Here is a 13,337-nt window from a genome sequence, read left to right as displayed (position 1 = left end):
TCCTTGACTACTGTAAGCATTACTTAGCAACAACTAAAACATCAGTGTGCTATCAACATTATTCTCATACTAAATCCAAAACACGGCACTATACCAGCTACTAGGCAGAAACTTAACTCTATCCCAGCCGAAACCAGGACAGAAGGAAGACCCTGGTAATTACAGGCCTGTCAGTCTCACTTCAGTGCCTGGTAAAATTATGGAGAAGGTTATTCTGGGAGTTATTGAAAAACACGCGAGAGACAACACAGTCATTGGCCACAGCCAGCACGGGTTCACGAGGGGAAAGTCCTGCTTAACCAACTTAATTTCCTTTTATGACAAGGTCACCCATCTAGTTGACCAAGGGAAGCCAGGAGATGTGGTGGTTTTGGATTTTAGCAAAGCTTTTGATACTCTCTCTCACAGTATCCTTCTGGACAAAATGTCCAGCACACAGCTAGACAAGTCCATAATATGATGGGTGAGCAATTGGCTGACGGGTCGGGCTCAAAGAGTTAGAGCAAATGGGGTCACATCAGGCTGGCGGCCAGTCACCAGTGGGGTTCCCCAGGGCTCAATTTTAGGGCCAGTGCTCTTCAATGTTTTTATAAATGATCTGGACACAGGAATCAAATGTACATTAAGTAAGTTTGCCGACGATACTAAACTAGGAGGAGCTGTGGACTCCCTCGAGGGTAGAGAGGCCTTACAGAGAGATCTGGATAGACTAGAGAGCTGGGCAATCACCAACCGTATGGAATTTAACAAGAGCAAGTGCCGGATTCTCCACCTGGGACGGGGGTAATCCCGGTTATACGTACAAATTGGGGGACGAGAGGCTGGAGAGCAGCCCCCCGGAAAGAGACCTGGGGGTTTGGGTTGATGGCAAGTTGAATATGAGTCAACAGTGTGCCCCGGCAGCCAAAAGGGCCAACCGTGTCCTGGGGTGCATCAAGCACTGCATAGCTAGCCGGTCGAGGGAGGCGATTGTCCCACTCTACACTGCACTGGTGCGGCCCCACCTCGAGTACTATGTGCAGTTTTGGGTGCCTCAATATAAGAAGGACATCAAACTATTAGAGTGTGTCCAGAGGAGGGCGACCAAGATGGTGAAAGGCCTCGAGGGCAAGACTTATGAGGAGCGGCGGAGGTCACTTGGTTTGTTCAGCTTGGAGAAGAGAAGGCTGAGGGGTGACCTCATTGCAGTCTACAACTTCCTCAAGGGGGGCAGTGGAGGGGGAGGTGCTGATCTCCTCTCTCTGGTGACCAGCGATAGGACACGAGGAAATGGAATGAAGCTGCGTCAGGGGAAGTTCAGATTGGACGTTAGGAAAAGGTTCTTCACTGAGAGGGCGGTCGGTCACTGGAACGGGCTCCCCAGGGAAGTGGGGACAGCACCAAGCCTGTCAGAGTTCAAGGAGCATCTGGAGGACGCTCTTAGTCATATGGTTTAGTGTTAGGTAGTCCTGCAAGGAGCAGGGAGTTGGACTCGATGATCCTTATGGGTCCCTTCCAACTTGAGATATTCTATGATTCTATGATTCTGCTGGATAGACTGAGCATCTAAGGACAGTTACTGGAGGGCTCCATGGTGTGTATGTGTATATGTGTGTGTGTGCCGGGGGGGGGGGGGCTGGGTGGGTGGGGTGTCAGTACCAGCAACTGGAGTGGGGCTGTGGCCTTGGGGGCTTGTATGTTCAGGTGCCAGCAACTGAGGAACCTGGGATCCAGGGGCAGACTGAGTGTCTGAGCCCAGTTGCTGGAGGGATCCACCTTGTATATATGTATATATATTCTCACTAGTGGACTTCCATCCTGGTCAGCCAGAGAGGGGAACAGGATGAGGCCTTTGGTGCTGTTTGTGTTTCTGAGTGCTGGTTTTTTTGTTTGTGTTGATCTGTGTGGTCAGCTCTGTGTGTGTGTGTACATATATATACATATGTATTGTGTATATGGGTGCCTATTGGGAATACATTCTCAGCCTTGCTACTGACTGGACCTGGTGACATGGAGCTGCAGCAACCTTGCCTCTATTGGGCTATTGGATTCAGCAACTACTAACAGTCTTTCTTCTGGATTGTGATATGGAAGGTATTTTCAAACACAAAATGACTAGATTCTTGCTGAAAAAGATTTGGCTTTGTTGCACAGTGCCTTAGGGGCCTTAGCCTTTTGTATTGCTAAGGGACTTCTATATGCAACTCCGTAGCCTGCTTTCCACTCTCAGCTCTGTAGCCTTTCACCCAAAGTGCTGTGGCAGTTGTTTTCATGTTGTTCTCTTGGTGTTTGTTAGGTTATGTGATAAAAGCTCGTCTGCACACCCATAAAGGAGCACAGAGAGGCAATGGCAGCGGGGGTGCAGGGCAGGGGGAGAGGAAGCCCAAATAATACTCTGCCCCGGCTCCTTCCAGGCCCATCACAGGACCTATCAGCAATCAAAGGCCCATCTCCAAAAGCCTAGAGGAGCACGGAAACCCAAAGGCAGGTGGGGAGGGAACCCAAATTACAGACTCAGAGGAAGGGACACCCTGTCTGGGCCCGTCCCAGAGCTGTCCCAGGAGAGCCTCAGCCCCATGGTCTAGGTGTGACACCCATCAAGATGAGTCAGCGGGAGCAGCTTTGGGACTGAAGGGGGGTTTTACTGCCTACGGGTATGGGACACATTATGGGATGGAGGAGAAGAGCATTTCAGGATTGCACAGGACTTATTATGGGAAGCTTAGGAGAGGCACCAAAGGTGGGGAAAGGGATAGATCTAGGTGATAAGGGGAGGAACAAGCATGGGAAAATAGAGGGGTAAGGGGATAAAGAGAGCCCGTTGTGTGTAAATAGCTTGCTGGTCAGTACGCTTGTCTGGCCTTGCTCTGCACCTAGTCAGTGCAGTCTTCCCTGTCTTCTTCTTATATTCATTTCTAACTCTTTTCCTGGGTGAGGGACTCTATTCTGTGTGCATGTGTGTGTATGGGGGTCTGAGTGCCAGCAACTGGAGTGGGACCTCAGGTCACAGGGGCTCATGTGTCTGTGGTGCCAGCAACTTGGAGCGAGTGCGGGTGTGCGAGCGAGTGTGTGATTGCTAGCGAAGATCAAGCCGGACTAGCCAGCCAGTAGGTGAAGTAGCCTGGGAACCAGGTGTGTGTGTCTCTAAGGGCGAGACCACAGGGATGTTGGCTACTGGATGGACCAGGGGAGTCCTGGACAGCTGTGTATGTATGTGTGTGAGTGAGATGGTCTGTACCACCAACTGGAGTGGAACAGTGGCCTCTGGGGCTCGTATGCCCAGGTGCCAGCAAAAGAGGAGCCTGGGATCCAGGGGCAGCTACTGGGCAGACTGAGTGTGCGAGCCCAGCTACTGGAGGGATCCACATTGTACATATGTGTATATATTCTCACTAATGGACCTCCATCCTGCTCAACCAGACAGGGGAACAGGATGAGTTTGTTGGTACCATATGCATTTGTGTGTGCCTGTCTGCGTTGATCTGTGTGGCTGGTCATGTATATTTGTATATATGTGGTGTATACGTGTGCTCTATGTGCACGTGCCTACTGGGAATACATCTTCAGCTTCTCTACTGGTTGGACCTGAGGGCATGGAGCTGTGGCAGCCTCACCTCTCTCAGGCTGCTGGATTTGGCCCTATTCCCTTACAGTGTTATTCCCAGGGCCTTGCACCTGCAAACCTCAACACTGTTGTTATGGCAGGTTCTCATGGGAATTGATTGCCACCTGCATTGTGTTTACGTGGCACGGTTTTGGTAGCGGGGGGTCTGCAGGGGTGGCCTCTGTGAGAAGACACCAAGAGCTGCCCCTGTGTCAGAAAGAGCCAGTTCCAGCTAGCTCCAAGACAGACCCGCCACTGAGCCAATCAGCGTGAGGAGGAAGGAGTGGGAGAGACAAAGCATTATGAACTGACGGCAACCCCTGTTCCCTATTCCCCTGTGCTGCTCGGAGGGAGGAGGTAGAAGAATTGGGAGTGAAGTTGAGCCTGAGAAGAAGGGAGGGGTGGGGGGAAGGTGTTTTAAGATTTGGGTTTATTTCTCATTATCCTACTCTGATTTGATTGGCAATAAATTAAATTAATTTCCCCAAGTCGAGTCTGTTTTGCCTGTGACAGTAATTGGTAAGTAATCTCCCTGTCTTTATCTTGACCCATGATCTTTTCATTGTATTTTCTCCCCCTGCCCTGTTGATGGAGGGGGTGTGAGAGAGAGGCCTGGTCGGCACCTGGCAGCCAGCCAAGGTCAACCCACCACAATTGCACACCCCCAAACCACTCTCTGTGGGGCCAGAGTGAGAAACATAGAAGGCCTTGACACTGTGTAAACACTGTTCAGCAACAGTTAAAACATCAGTGTGTTACCTACACTGTTTTAGCCACAAATGTAAAACATATCACCATATGGGCTGCTATGAAGAAAGTTAACTCCACCCCGGCCAGACCCGTACTGGGTAAGCCATCAATTATTGTGTCTGATGAGGTTTGTTTCTTGTCTTTGTCTCCATTATTTTTGCCTGTCAGGTTTGTGTCTCCATATGTTCTTGTTTATGGCTTCCTCCTTTTCTTATTATCCCTTTTTGCATTGAAAAGGCCCCGGACCAGATACCCTTAAAGGAGCAGACACTCTCCTTTCACATACCCTTACAGGCTTGTCTTCAAATTGGAATACACGGAAAACAGCATATACATGTTAGTTAAACTCAGTGTAAATAGCACTATTTACACAGCAAGAGCATCTGAGTATTTTAGAAGATGGCCAATTTGCATTCCTTGCAAATTACCCCAAGTAGTACATTAGAAAGTTGTTTCCAGGATGGAAAAAAAGGACAATATCAATCAATAAAAACAGTAAGGAAAGATGGGGAAAATTAAGTGTTTTGTAATTAGAGGTAGCGGTTGTGGTAGCAGTTCTGTAAGCAACAACAACAAACCCCACCGAAAAACCCCCAACACTTCTGTTCAAGGAGTTTGAGCTTTTCTCTCCTCTTTCAACAAATGCTTTTGCATTGTGCTTTTGAGAGTTTGCATTTATAGAGTTCTGTAGCATGTTGACTAGAGTATAGAAGTACAGCCAAGTGGCTCACAGGCCCTACTCTAACAAAGAATAGTCTTTTTCAGGTAGGAGCCACCAGAAGTTGCCCCCATGTCGGACAGAGCAGCCCTACTCTAACAAAGAATAGTCTTTTTCAGGTAGGAGCCACCAGAAGTTGCCCCCATGTCGGACAGAGCCAGTTCCAGCCAGCTCCAAGACAGACCTGCCGCTGGCCAAAGCTGAGCCAATCAGCGACATTGGTAGCACCTCTGTGATAATATATTTAAGAAAGGGCAAAAAATGCTGCACAAGAGCAGCTGTGAGAGAGAGGAGTGAGAAAATGTGAGAGAGACAACCCTGCAGACACCAAGGTCGGTGAAGAAGGAAGGGGAGGAGGTGCTCCAGGTGCCAGAGCAGAGGTTCCCCTGCAGCCCATGGTGAAGACCATGGTGATGCAGGTTGTCCCCCTGCAGCCCATGGAGGTCCACAGTGGAGCAGATATCCACACTGCAGCCCATGGAGGACCCCATGCCGGAGCAGGTGGATACGCCCTGAAGGAAGTTGCAGCCCGTGGAGAGTCCATGCTGGGGCAGGCTCCTGGCAGGACCTGTGACCCCGTGGAGAGGAGCCCACGCAGGAGCAGGTTTTCTGGCAAGACCTGTGACCCTGTGATGGACCCACGCTGGAAAAGACCCATGCTGGAGCAGTTCTTGAAGAACTGCAGCCTCAAGTCGAGTCTGTTTCGCCTGTGACAGTAATTGGTAAGTAAGTAATCTCCCTGTCTTTATCTTGACCCATGATCTTTTCATTGTATTTTCTCCCCCTGCCCTGTTGATGGAGGGGGTGTGAGAGAGAGGCCTGGTCGGCACCTGGCAGCCAGCCAAGGTCAACCCACCACAATCCTTTTGTGGCTCACAACCTGGGGCTCTCGAGGAATTTGAGATAAGGACAGAAATTGGGAGAGTTAAGAGGCAAAACATGATGTGAACATTGATAGAGAACGGAATAATTGTGAGGAATTTAAGTTGTTGTAATTGTGGTGAAGGGATGAGGGGTGGAGTGTGTGTAAATGAATGAAGGATTAGACCTCCCTTTTCTCCTCTGGGATTGACATGACTATCTTTGTTGCATGGGCTCCTGAGGGTCTTGTACATCCTTATGTAAGCTGCTTGAATCTGTTTGTTGGGTGTGTGGAACCTGGTTTTATCCTGGCATAAGAGGAAACAACTTGTTGGTGAGGCAGCAGAGAAAGGTGCCCCAAGGCGGTCGATCCCTGGGTGGCAGGGTGTGTAGGGGGATTTGGGCAGGTGGCTAGGGCAGTTATCACGTCCTATAGCCTGGGATTTTATACCTGAACAGGCATGTAGTCCCATTGAACTGGCGTGCCACCTGATAGAAGAGTGCCTTGCCTATCCCTTCAACAAGGCCAAGTGCAAAGTCCTGCACCTGGGTCGAGGCAACCCCCGGTATCAATACAGGCTGGGGGATGAAGGGATTGAGAGCAGCCCTGCGGAGAAGGACCTGGGGATATACTGGTAGATGGAAAGCTGGACATGAGCCGGCAATGTGCGCTTGCAGCCCAGAAAGCCAACCATATCCTGAGCTGCATCAGAAGCAGCATGTCCAGCAGGTCAAGGGAAGTAATTCTGCCCCTCTACTCTGCTCTTGTGAGACCCCACCTGGAGTACTGCATCCAGCTCTGGGGTCCTCAGTACAGGAAAGACATGGACCTGTTGGAGCGGGTCCAGAGGAGGGCCACAGAAATGATCAGAGGGCTGGAACACCTCTCCTATGAGGAAAGGCTGAGAGAGTTGGGGTTGTTCAGCCTGGAGAAGAGAAGGCTCTGGGGAGACCTTATTGTGGCCTTTCAATACTTAAAGGGGGCTTATAAGAAAGAGGGGGACAGACTTTTTAGCAGGGCCTGTAATGATAGGACAAGGGGTAATGGTTTTAAACTAAAAGAGGGTAGATTCAGACTAGATATAAGGAAGAATTTTTTTACGATGAGGGTGGTGAGGCACTGGAACAGGTTGCCCAGAGAGGTTGTAGATGCCCCATCCCTGGAAACATTCAAGGTCAGGTTGGACAGGGCTCTGAGCAACCTGATCTAGCTGAAGATGTCCCTGCTCATTGCAGGGGGGTTGGACTAGATGACCATTAAAGGTCCCTTCCAACCCAAAATATTCTATGATTCTGTGATCCCAGTGAGAATCAGCAGCTCTTAGTACTGTTTTGGGGCTTGGCCTATGCCTATCAAGACTCTGTTCAGCACAATCAGAGAAGCGGGGGAAGGAGGGCCTCTACATGTGAGGACATCATGGTTGAGACAGGAATCCAAACCCCAACTACAGTAATCGCCCCAGTAGTCAAAAAGAAATGCTGGAAACATACATCAACGAGTCTATACAATTGATTAGAAAGGGAGAAGAGTATACAGACAACTTTTATCCAGAATAACAAACCAATGTATTGGATATTGCTGAACAGTGTTTCCACAGCTTCTAGGCCTTCTCTGTTTGTCACTCTGCCCCCCCCCAAATGAGTAGGCTAGGGGTGTGCAAGAAGTTGGGAGGGGACACAGCCGTGACAGCTGACCCAAACTGACCAAAGGGATATTTCATATACCATATAATGTCACACTCAGCAACAAAAAATTGGGATTGCGGAAGAAGAAGGTGGGGTTTTTTGCTTCCAAGGTGGCCATTGTTCAGAGACTGGCTTGGCATTGGTCTGCCTGTGGGATGAGAAAAGCATAGAATAGAACAGAACAGAATAGTTCAGTTGAAAGGGACCTACAATGATCATCTAGTCCAACTGCCTGACCACTCCAGGGCTGACCAAAAGTTAAAGCGTGTTATTAAGGGCATTGTCCAAAGGCCTCTTAAACACTGACAGGGATGGGGCATCGACCACCTCTCTAGGAAGCCTGTTCCAGTGTTTGACCACCCTCTCGGTAAAGAAATGCTTCCTAATGTCAAGTCTGAACCTCTCCTGGCACAGCTTTGAACCATTCCCACGCGTCCTGTCACTGGATACCAGGGAGAAGAGATCAGCACCTCCCTCTCCACTTCCCCTCCTCAGGAAGCCGTAGAGAGCAACGAGGTCACCCCTCAGCCTCTTTCTTTCCAAACTAGCCAAACCCAGTGTCCTCAGTCGCTCCTCATAGGACATGCCTTCCAGCCCTTCCGCCAGCTTTGTTGCCCTCCTCTGGACGCATTCAAGGACCTTCACATCCTTCTTAAATTGTGGGGCCCAGAAATGCACACAGTACTCAAGGTGAGGCCACACCAACACTAACTACAGCGGAATAATCACCTCTTTTGACCGGCTGCTTATGCTGTGTTTGATGCAACCCAGGATGCGGTTTGCCCTCTTGGCTGCCAGGGCACACTGCTGACTCATATTGCGCCTGCTGTCAACCAGCACCCCCAGATGCCTTTCTGCAGGGCTGCTCTCCAGCCACTCCTCTCCCAATCTATACGTGCGTCCAGCATTACTCCATCCCAGGTGCAGAATCCAGCATTTGGTCTTGTTAAATTTCATCCCATTAATCATTGCCCAATGCTCCAATCTATCCAGATCTCTCTGCAAGGCCTCCTGTCCCTCGAGAGAGTCAACAGCATCTCCCAGTTTAGTATCATCAGCAAACTTACTAAGGGTGCATTCAACTCCTGCATCAAGATCATTGATAAATATATTGAACAGAAGTGGCCCTAGAATTGAGCCCTGAGGAACACCGCTGGTGACCGGTCGCCAGCCAGGTGTAGCCCCATTCACTACAACCCTTTGAGCCCTGCCCTTCAGCCAGTTCTTCACCCGGCGCACCGTGTACCTGTTCATCTCACAGTTGGACAACTTTTCCGGAAGGATGCTGTGAGGGACAGTATCAAAAGCCTTACTGAAATCCAGAAAAACTACATCCACCACCTTCCCTTTATCTACTAAGCATGTGACCTTATCGTAGGAGGATATCAAATTAGTTAAACAGGACTTTCCCTTTGTGAACCCATGTTGACTGTGCCTGATGATTGCATTGTTCTTTAAATGCCTTTCAGTAGCACCCAGTATGATCTTCTCCATAATCTTTCCAGGTACTGAGGTTAGACTAACAGGTCTGTAGTTTCCTGGGTCTTCCCTCATGCCCTTCTTGTAAATTGGAATAACGTTGGCTAGCTTCCAGTCAGCGGGCACCTCCCCAGACTCCCCAGGCCTTTGGTAGATGATTGAGAGGGGTCCTGCTGTAACATCCGCCAACTCCTTCAGTACTCTGGGATGAATCCCATCAGGCCCCATGGACTTATGAACATACAGCTGATACAACTGGTCCTTTACAATTTCAGTGTCCACAAATGGAAAGGCACTGCTCCCGCAGTCGTGGTCCTCTGACTCAGAGGGCCGGGCAGCCCAAGGTCTATCAGTATTATTAAAGACTGAGGCAAAAAAAATATTTAACGCCTCTGCCTTTTCTTCATCCCTATTAGTCAGGTGACCCATCTTCAACAAGTATCAGGCCAATGTTTTCCTTGGACCTCCTCTTGGTAATAACGTACTTAAAAAAGCCTTTCTTGTTGTCTGACACAACCCTGGCCAGTTTCAACTCTAGTTGAGCTTTGGCCTTTCGTGTCTTCTCCCTGCATATGTGAACCACCGCTCTGTAATCTTCCTGCGAAGCCTGACCTCGCTTCCAGAGATCGTGCAATTTCTTTTTCCTCTTGAGCTCCACGAGGAGTTCCCTGTTCAGCCAAGCTGGTCTTCTGCCCCGCTTGCTTGACTTGCAACACAAGGGGATTGCCTGCTCCTGTGCTTTTAAAAGGTGCTTCTTAAAAACTGACCAGCTCTCATGGACCCCTGAGCCCTCAAAGGCAGATTCCCAGGGGACACTGCTAACTAGCTCCCTGAGTAGCTTAAAGTTTGCTCTCTTGAAATCCGGGGTAGTAACTCTGCTGACCTTTTTTTCTCATTACACCAAACAATTTAAACTCTACCATTTTGTGATCACTGTGGTGAGTGATTTCCTTTGCTTCACTTTTTTTCTCTCATCCTTTTATCTATTAAACTGCCTTTATCTTGACCCATGTGTTTTCTTGCTTTTGTTCTTCCTATTTTCTCCCCACCATCCTGCTGGGTGGAGGAGTAAGCAAACTTGTCTGCGCTTCAGGATTAACCCACCACAAGCTCACATGACTGGAGTGCAGCCATGGATGCATACAGGCACTTTAGGAAGGACAGGCCGGGAAGATGAGGAGGGGGAGTTGCCTTTTATGTGAGAGAGCCGCAGGGATGCATGGAGCTCTGCATAGGGATGGGTGATGAGCTAGCTGAAAGCTTACAGGTCAGGATCAGTGGGCAGACCAACATGGCCAATGTTAAAGTGGGTGTCTGCTACAGACTGCCTGATCAGGAAGAAGTAGATAAGGCCTTCTTCAGACAACTGGAAGAAGCCTCATGTTCGCAGGCTCTGGTCCTCGTGGAGGACTGGAACCACCCCGATATCTGCTGGAGGGAAAACACAGCAGGGCACAAGCCATCCAGGAGACAACTTCCTAATGCAGTTGATCAAGGAGCCAACAAGGAAAGGTGTTCTGCTCATACTTACAAACAAAGAAGAACTGATCAGGGACATAAAAGCTGGGTCAGCGTTGGCTGCAGTGACCATGAGATGGTGGAGTTCAGGATCTTAAGAGGAGGGAACAAGGCAGAAAGCAGGATCAAAACCCTGGACTTCAGGAGAGCAGGCTTTGGCCTGCTCAAACTGACTGTTAAAGGAGAAGCCGCTGCCCGAGCACTCACACACCATTCAGGGAGTCGCACACACACCACCCGAGACTTTAACTGCTAGGACCTGAGTCCCTTCGCAATGGGCAGCTCCACTGAGCTGACGGGTGCCCCTTTTTGACTCCTCGCTCACACACACACTCGCTCTCGGGCGCTTCCTCTCCCCTCTGGCTCAACCCTAGGTTTCCCGAAGCAGAGTCTCCGATACGACGTACGCCAGACGAATGTATTGGTACAGCGGTGAAAACAGCTCGAGCTGGGTGCCTCCGGAGAGGGACCCAGAACAAAGAAATCCCTGGGCAATTATACCCTTACAATCTCAATTCCCCTCCCCTCAGGAGACAGTTCGGACCAATAGTAGTATTTGGGTCTGGGGTCTTCCCGTTCTTCATTGGGCCCTTTCATTGTCTCTAGGCGGGCCGATTCTTCTCTTATCTCTAAGATCGCAGCTTCTGCTAAGGTTGAAGCCTCCTTATCTTTCTGGTTTGCACTGGTTTCAGGGGCCTTCCTTCATGTAGCCAAGTAAAAGTTCAGTGCACGGTCAGTGGATCTAGGTGAAAGTTCTTGTGGCCTAAGACTTCAGCAAGCCTTGATACTAATGCTAAAGTGACTACTACAACACTGACAAAACTCAAACATAAAAAGGAAGTGTGCAAGACATGGAAGCCAGGTCAGGTGACCCGGGAGAAATGCAGAGACACTGTCTGAGTATGCAGGGATATGGTTAGGAAAGCCAAAATCCCACCTGGATTTGAATCTGGCAAGGGATGTGAAGGGCAAAAAGAAGGGCTTCTATGAGTGTATTGGCAACCATAGGAAGACCAGGGAAAATGTGGATCTGTTGCTGAATGGGGCAGGGGTCCTTGTGACAGGGGACATGGAAAAGGCTGAGGTTCTGAATGCCTTCTTTGCCTCAGTCTTCACTAGCAAGACCAGCCTTCAGAAATTCCAGGCCCCTGAGACAAGAGGAAAAGTCTAGATGAAGGAAGACTTGTCCTCAGTGGAAGAAGATCAGGTTACGGAACGTTTAAATAAACTGGACATACACAAGTCCATGGGGCCTGACAAGATGCACACACAAGTACTGAGGGAGCTGGCCGATGTCATTTCAAGGTCACTTTCTATCATCTTTGAAAAGTCATGGCAATCTGGAAGAGGTTCCTGAACACTGGAAGAAAGCAAATGTCGCCCCGCTCTTCAAGAAGGGCAAGAAGGAGGATCCGGGGAACTACAGGCCGGTCCGCCTCACATCGATCCCTGGGAAGGTGATGCAGTGGTATGCAGTGATATTATGTTTGCATTCAAAGTGTGCTTGGCTTTGTGTGGCACAAGAAAAGAGAGGCCCCACCTGGGAACTCAAGCCCAAATCACAGTGCGCTTTATCTTTGCATTTACCTTTGTTGAACTTCACAAGGTTCCTGACAGTCCATTTCTCCAGCTTGTTGAGGTACCTCTGAATAGCAGCCCTGCCTCCCAGTGTATTGACCACTGCCCCCAATTTGGTGTCATCCGGAAACTTGCTGAGAGTGCACTCTGGCCCATCATCCAGGTTGTTAAGAAAGACACTGAACAGTATTAGCCTCAGTATCAAGCCCTGAGGGATGCCAGTAGTAACCAGACACCAGTTGGACTTTGTACAGCTGTTCACCACCTTTTGAGCCTAGTGTTCCAGCCAATTTTCTACTCACTTTAAAGTCCGTCTTTCCAAACAATATTTTACCAATTTGGCTAATATGGGAGACTATGTCAAAGGCCTTGATAAAGTCAAGGTAAGCAACATCCACTTCTCCCCTCATCCACACAGCCAGTCATCTCACTATAGAAGGCAATCAGGTTAGTCAGGTACAATTTGCCCTTTGTAAATCCATGCTACCTGTTCCTACTCACCTTCTTGTCCTTCATATGCTTGGACATGGTTGTTTTAGTGGAAAGAGATGTGTTTGCTGTTTCTTGAACTGATTCTTTAGAGCAAGCATATAGGGGTTCTTTCCCTCTGACACCCTTTGGAAGGAGATGCATTCCCTTTTATTTCTCTTTCCCACCTCCTTTCCACTCTATCTAGGATGAGACCTAGGTTGGCTTTCTGCTTCTCTTGATCAAGTAAAGTTATCCTTCTACAGAGCACCTCTCTGTCCCTAGTTCCCACTACTTCCTTCCTTGGCAACACATACTGGTGTAATGCAATCTGGGGTCTGATGCTTCCTTTCTCCTGCTCTGTCCTTTTGTTGCACAGTGCCTTAGGTGCCTTAGCCTTTGTACTGCAACTCTGCAGCTCTGTAACCTTTCTGTTCAAGTGTGCTTGTTTTGACTGGGATAGAGTTAACTTTCTCTGTAGTAGCTAGTATGGGGCTATGTTTTGGATTTGTGCTGAAAACAGTGTTGATAATAAAGAGATGTTTTAGTTGTTGCTAAGTAGTGCTTATACTAAATCAATGACTCTTCAGCTTCCCATGCTCTGCCAGGTGCAGAAGGAGCTGGGAGGGGGCACAGCCAAGACAGCTGATCCAAACTGGCCAAAGGGCTATTCCATACCACATGACGTCATGCTCA

This window comes from Mycteria americana (assembly GCF_035582795.1).
Source record: "Mycteria americana isolate JAX WOST 10 ecotype Jacksonville Zoo and Gardens chromosome W unlocalized genomic scaffold, USCA_MyAme_1.0 Scaffold_33, whole genome shotgun sequence".
NCBI lineage: Eukaryota > Metazoa > Chordata > Aves > Ciconiiformes > Ciconiidae > Mycteria > Mycteria americana.
Note: the sequence above shows the minus strand (reverse complement) of the source record.